A 7,511-nucleotide genomic window follows, 5' to 3' on the forward strand; every position below is an offset into this window, starting at 1 on the left:
GCAGGAGAGGGGATAAGGCAAAAAACACAGCTGCTGGGCCATCCATGGGGGTGGGGGGGCTAAGATGAAGATGGTGGGAGTTCCCAACATCACCTGGCCCCTACAGCGAGACCCATTCTTCCTCGCCCACTATGCCCTGAATGAGAAGGGCTGTGCGTGAGGTGTTAATGCAAACACTGCTTCTGGGCTGTGTGGGCCCCAGGGGGGGCGAGGTGAAAATGGCTCAAAAGCCTGAGCAACACCTGGCCCCCAGGGAGGCCGATACTGGCACAGAATCACCCCTCCCCAGCCCACCATCAGCGTGATTGCTTAGCAGAGCAGGGGGTCAAGGAGGGGCCACAGCTGCTCGTCGCTGAACGGCGGCAGTGAGGCTGCTTTCCTCTCGCTGTCAGTGCTCTCAGGGGCGGCCTTAGGCATGTGCAAGCTGTGCACCTGCACAGGGCCGCCAAACCCCAGGGGCCGCCACGAGGAATCGGATACAATCAGTGGTCGAAGTGGGCGGGAACGGCAGGGCACGGCGTGCCCCTACTTCTTTAATTCTATAGATTCCGTGCCCCCACTTTTTTATTTGTAACATGCGTCCCAGGACGTAAGAAATATCCAAGCACTGCAGAGAAGGCTGGCATTAGTGGCTGTTTGGGGACGGGCAGGGGGCAGAGAAGGAAAAGGTCTCCGTCTCTTGCTTGCTGCCCAGACAAGACAAGGAAGGTGTCCGCTTCGGCTCTGCCGTTGGCAGCTGCCCCCCCCCCCCTCTCTTTCTTACTCGCATTCCCTCTCTGTCTGTCTAACTCCTCCTCACTTACCGAAAACCGTGACTCAAGAAATGGTTCTCACCCTCTCTTTCTTCCTGTCGTTCATTTGTTCCCCTGTGAAATGGATGCAAAAAAGAAAAACACTTTTGCTGGAAATGCCGTTTTGACATTTTTCTATTCCAAAGTGCAGCCACGGAATTAAAAGGTTCAAAATATGAAAAATCAATAAATAAAGCAAGACGGAATGTTCTTAAAGTGCCCAGATCGGTTTTATTCAAACCCCAAAAACATTAGCGTCAATTTACTCAGTTTGCCAGTGAAGTGCTGTTTACCCCCGGTGGGGAAGTGCGCCAAACCTGGAGGTACTGCGATACCTGGTTGATGGGTGGATTGGAAAACAAAATGTGTACGGCGGCTTTGTGTTCACGAATGTGGTCTTTTTAAACCATACTGCTTATGTTTTGTAAGCATATAAGCAGTGGACATGGAAATGGGTCCTTTCTGGGCCCTGTAGTTTTCAGGCAGAAGCACTCACTGATTTCTGAATAGTGTGTGTAAAAGCGTTAAGTTCACCACGTTGTTCCTGCTTACATTTCACAAGCTTTATTTAATCTTTCATTCCCCATGAGTGTTTGCTTTTTCCAGGATGTTGTTACGTTTTCCTTTAGGGAGCACATTTCTCTTGCCAGTGCTTAATTTGAATTGAGTGGCATCCAGTTGTTTATAGCAGGTCAAATTGGATTGTAGTTGAAGGCAATGTGAATTTCTCTCAGTGGGGCAGTATGGTGTTCAGTGAGGGAGCGGATGTAGCACTGGGGGCAGAGCTGCCGAATTTAGAACTGAGGAACCAGGTTCAGCCTTCATGAGCAGTCCCCCAGACCACTCTCCTGAGGGAGCACATTCCCACGCTAGACCTTAGAAGACCCTGCAAATCCAGAAAAGCCCTGGTGTCTTAACATCAGCAGGTGGACCCTAGCAGTGGCGTGTGGGTTCACCTTGAAGGCTTGCCCACCACAATCCATGCTGAAGTTCACCTCCAGTCTTGCTGGCAGGCCTAAGAAGTAGCAGACCCTAGAGCAACAGTGAAGTCACAGGACCCCTGAGAAGAGCTTGCACTAGGGTGATGCGACCAGTGTGACCGCAACGGGTGCTGACTTTGAGTGGGGGCATTGTATATTATGGTTTTAAAAGCACTTGCGGCCTCCTTCCTGGCCTACAGCAATTTTCGGCAATAATAAAAATGTCATGATAACTCCCGTGAATAAACATCATACTAGAGCTAGATCGGAGTTTTGTCTAGTGGAAGTTTTGACTCATGGAAAGATAGCGCAGAGGGTTAATGTGCCTGCTGCTAAGAACATGTACCATGCCCATCAAAAAGTCCACACATTGTAAATAGGTTAGTGGGTTACTGCTTTTGACAGTAAGATCCTTTTGCTATTTGCAGTTTATAAGTTAAAATCCTAACAAAGAACAGTGAGCTATTAGCTTTCATCTTAGAGCTGCATACAAACTGCAAGGTATAAACTAGAGCTTTATGGTTTTTTCCCTAAGCCTTTGATTACCCTAATGTTGCAAAAAGTGTTCATTTGGATAGAAATCAATAATGATTATTAAAGGGAACCCCCAATCATGGTATTAAGTTTTAAATTCTGAGTTTGTGTTTCTCCAGATCAATCACTATTAAACTATACTGCCTACTAATATGGTTGTCATGTGACTCCTACACCTTGTAGTCCTTTGCCTGATGTAACAATTCCCATAGTGATTTACACACGTAAAATTGATTGTCTCTGTGTATATTGCTGACAACAGAAAATCCATGGCTCAGAAACAAATGGCTTGTGCTTCCACTTTTAAGCATATTTGGGACATTCTGTGATTAGAAACATATCCCACTTTGTGAATTTATTTTAATGTCAATAACTCATATTAAATGTTAAATACTCATGTGTATCCATTGGTTGTATTATATAGCATAATAAGCTGTAACTGGTCAGTGAAATGCCAAACAAATACTAAAGATTGGGATGTTTTGCCAATCCTGGCCACACCTCTAACTCCGCCCACTGATCCAATACTCAGGTTATTCCCGCCCTATGATTCTCCGCCCACAGTTCCCCTCCTTTTTTTTCCCCACTTCGACCACTGGAAACAATACATATTCGTGGCGGCCCCTGGCAGGGATTTGGTGGCCTCCGGCTTCCACTAACTTGCAAACACCCTGACCGTCAACCCCCCCCTTCCCGCACCTGTGTTCCTCGTTCCTGATTCGCGCCTCCCCAGCAACGGTCGCGCGGCGCGCTCGCAGACGCCGCCATCTTGCTCTGTCTGTCTGTCTGGTCTTCTATTGTCCGTCCGCGGCTCGGGACGAAGCCTTTTACTGCTGAGCTGGTGGCGTCCGCGAGATCTGAGAGCCTCCGCGTCCGGCCGAGCCCAGTCACAAGCTCTTATCGGCCTGAGGGCCACATACCGGACCACGTCCGTCTGTCTGTCCACTCGGGACAGCGGTGACTGGATGCAGGTGAGACATCTGCCTTCCAGGCGGATGAAGCGGGCAACAGGCATGTGTGTCTCTGAATTCAGGGTTCCTTTACTCCCTGTATTTTTCTGGATGTGTCAGTGCTGTCTGTCATTTTGTCTTTCTTTTTGGGTCAGTAACGCTGCCTATTAGTGTTTCTGTCTCTGTGGGGATCGGAATGCTGGCTGTCATGGTGTTATTTCATCTGTATTGATGCTACGTCCTCTTCCTGCGCCAGTTTCTGTTTTTCCTTGCATATCCCACCGAGTTTTCCGGTACCCAATCAGCAGAGACTGGTTCTTCTGACACCCCTCTCAGTGTTTGCCTCTGATCCTGATGAGGATAATGCAGTTTCTTCTGGTGTTTAGCTGGGGTGTCTAATACCGCCACAGGTGGTCCTCCGGGGAATCATCTGCTGCATCTCCTGGCGTCTGCACCTCCGGTGTCAGAAAGCCTACTCTACTGTCTAGCATCAGTAATGCTGTGTTCTAGTGTCTGAAACCCTGTCGTGCCTTAGGGACCGTGTTAGTGATTGCTTTTGGTGTGTCCCACTGCTTGTCTCTACAGTCTCTTAGTTGAACCTAGACACCAATGTCTCGATTATTGCGGCACCAGAGTCAGTATACGCTGCCTCTGGCGCCCCTGCTTGGCTAGTTGTTTCTGAGATGATTTACATTAAAATCTCCCGCATCTCATGGCGTCCTCGGTACCTCCAAGTTGATCTTTTAAATTTCAGTCACTTTCTCCCCAGTTGTCTTTGTTCGTTATCGGTAATGCTCTTCTTTTAATTATTCTTCATTTCCCAGTGTTTGTCTTCGGTTTTGACAGTGTCACTCCTGGTGTCTGTCTCAGTGCCGCTGTCTCTTTGGTAGAAGCAATACTGTCACTTTAGTGTTTGTTTCTAAAGCCAGTGTGCCTTTATTTGTTTGGGTGGTTTGCTGCTGTTTCTCATTTTTACTCGGCTTTCCCTCGATGTCCCTCTCATTAGTATCAGTCTCCCACTTTTGCCTACGGTGTCCCTCTTTTAGTGTCTGTGTCTTGTGTCAGTGCTGAGTCGCGACCACCCCCCGCCCCCAACGATTTATTTTTATGCCAGCGATGTGGTCTCCTATAATGTATTTGGTATCAATGCCATTGGCTCTCTGGCGGTCTCCCTCTCGTGTCAGTAATGCTGTCTCTTCCGATGTTGCCGTATCTGTTCAGCTAAGTCTGTCTTTAACCATGGCAAACTTTTGTGCGCCACTGATTCTCTCTATTTCCATGCGTACGATTGCTGTTGTACCTGCCAAGTGGAAAGCACTGTGTGATGTGTGATGCCCTCAAGGGGGTTGTGAGTTTTTTTAAGCCAATAGTAATTCGTGTTTTGGAAGTTGTAGTTTAATTAGCACGATAAGTATGCGCTTAAAATTTCAGTATGTGGTGTGTCAGTGATGACTTACTCTGCATTGTGCTTAGGTCTGTGGTCCAGTTATCAGACTGTTCGTGTGCCTGTCTCTCAAACTGATGCGACAGCGATATTGTCTCTTCCTCTGTTTCTTTTTCTTCAGCTTGGTGTACCTCTTTTCTCTGTTCAATGTTTGGGCTTGTGCATCAGTCATTGATGGTGTGTTTCCCAATGTGGTTGTTTGATGTAACTGACAGTTGGGCTCTCTTTGTATGGTCTTTCATGGAATCTGCCTTTGGTGTTAGTAAATATCGTCTTTCAGTGTTTTTTATGCGTTATTTGCACAGCACAAATATAGCCGATCAGGAAGGTAGTGGAGCCCTATATAAGATCAAGGGGTAAATTTCAGTCGAAAAGTGATTGCAGGGGCATTTGTGTTCTGAGAGCAGAATTGGTCTTGTCAGCCCGATGGTTACGGGTATGCTGTTTCAGATTCTTGCTGCATGGACAGAGCAGGCTTGTTGTCTTGGTTTTTCCATTCTTCATTTCCCATCTGAATGTGTTCCTTCCGGTTGTTGGTTTGTAGAGAGTCAACAGACCTGGTGAGCTGGTCAGCCAGATAGGCAGGGGTGGTGGTTGTGTGGTGAATTTTAGGGTTCAAAATCTTCTCTCAAGGCCAGTGTGTCACTGATTTTGGTTTTTAATTTCTTGCACGGGTGAGAGAGGTGCCATTTCTTCTCTCATATGTCACTGAAACCACTATGTGAGTTAAGCTGCCCTTCCCTTTGGATGGGATCATTGTGTATTACATCATCAGTTTTTGCTAGGGTCTTTTTGTTGTCAATAATGCTGTCTCCTGGTGTTTGCCCCAGAGTTCACTGATGGTATTTCTAACGGATGCTTCTTCTGCATGTTTCTTGTATATAGAAATAATCTCAGGTGTCAAATTGGATCAATAAACTTTTAAGCCCTGCTTTCCTGGGACCAGATTTGCTACTACAGATGCACCACATTGGCACTGCCCACAACTCTGATGAAATTCCCTTTTCCATATCTGTCCCAGAAGCTCAGTGGTTAGGAAGTATAGTTGAATATACTGCCTTTTGTTACCCCCGCCCCCTCTGTACTTCTACAGTAGCAGCGCTAACAGTTCTGTGGTCTGGGCTAAAGCCACGTTTGAGTTGCATGCAACAAATGGCAGTATTCGTCTTAGCTGCAGCTTTGCAGTAATATTGTAGCTTCTGAAACCCTTTCCCGATCAAGTGTGCCTTCCTACTGTTGTTACACTGCTTCATCTGAAGTCCAGACTAATTCAAGCAATTGGCACTTGCGGGCTAGTTCTTATGCAGGTTATAGGTGTATGTACCGATGGTAAGCCAAAGGCCCTTCTTAAGGTGTGCCACTTTCAAAAAATATAGTTCCTAACACTCTAAAGCATATCAAGCATTCTTTGCAAGAACGGAGCTGGGCAGTATCAGGTGTTCAAAGGGGTCACGGATTAGAGAGAGTCTGTGGAGTCTATCTCATTGGAGTATTGTTTCTTATAGCCGGCTCTTGTTCCAACACAAAAGGAAAGTTGCAGGTGGCTACAGGGCATGTGAATTTGAGGGTGTGCAGTGCAAGTAATTCCACTTAGGGCTCAGCTATCGGGAACAAATCTAGAAACAAAGATGTCCAGCCTGATTGTCATATAGGATCAGTTCTTTTTTTCTTGCAGAGGTTTGTCCTGGTAAGAAGTAAATATGGATCTCTCCAGCCCTATCTATGTCAGAGACTGGACGCAGTGAATGTCTGTCCAGTTTCTCTCTTAATTTCTTGAGGATAAGGCGACTCATCCCAGTATCCACAATATAGCTTTGCACAGTGTAACATGTTAAAGTAATCACATGCTCTCCTTAACCCCTTGAGTGCCCGCCCCTTTCCCCGCCCTGTGCCGGCCGTTGCATTAGCGGGCGGGGTTTATGACGAGCTGGTCTCGTCATGGGCACAGCGCAACCGCGGCCCATGACGAGACCAGCTCGTCATGGGCACTCAAGAGGTTAAGAGGGTCCCAGTTAAGATGAAAAAACACAAAGGTCAATAAAGTGGCAATTTGATAATCCTTGAGTGAAGATGGAGATATTTTTGTAGTAGATAAGTCAGGAACCAAACTTTCCAAAGCACATGGAACAGAGAAGAGCCAGACCAAAGAATCTAATGGAATTCAACTACATGAAGCAAAAATAAAGAAAACATTGTACAATGAACAGGACGAAAAATAGGGAAAAAATTTGTTTCAACTCATCTTCCTCTTGTGAATGGTCCACAGGAAAGATTTCTGCTTTATCTTGGAATAGGAACCTCTATTCGAGTTCTCTGGACAAACCACACCCTTGGAAAGGGTAGTTTATAAGCATGGCCTTGCCTCCTTCCTCAGAATTATGACCTTGACTAAACACTCAAATAAGACCAAGTTAGAAATCCTTTGCCGGCTGCTCCACTGCCGCCTGCGCAGACTAAAGCTTTTACCTCCCACAGTACATACACCTTTCTGGCTGAACGCGATCACTGACCGTCAGTACAGCCCAGGCAGTGAAGATGCGCAGTTGCAGGCTGGGTGTAGCGTCCAGCAACACATCGTCCGACTTTGGCAGTAAGTGGCGCCGGGGTGTTTCAATCTCACCAAGGCGGGCGTTGCGGCTGGCAGATGTCGAAAGCTGAGGATAGAGTGATCTGTGCAGACTCAACCTCCTCAAACTACTTCCCGCGTGCGGCGTGGCGTGTCATCAGTCTGCATTCTTTCTGGTGGTCGGACTCGGAACGTTACGACGCGTGCGGTGCCATCTAGCTGTCACACATTGCCAAACTGTGGTAG

Source organism: Triturus cristatus, chromosome 1_1 (genome assembly GCF_964204655.1).
Source record: "Triturus cristatus chromosome 1_1, aTriCri1.1, whole genome shotgun sequence".
NCBI classification, from domain to species: domain Eukaryota; kingdom Metazoa; phylum Chordata; class Amphibia; order Caudata; family Salamandridae; genus Triturus; species Triturus cristatus.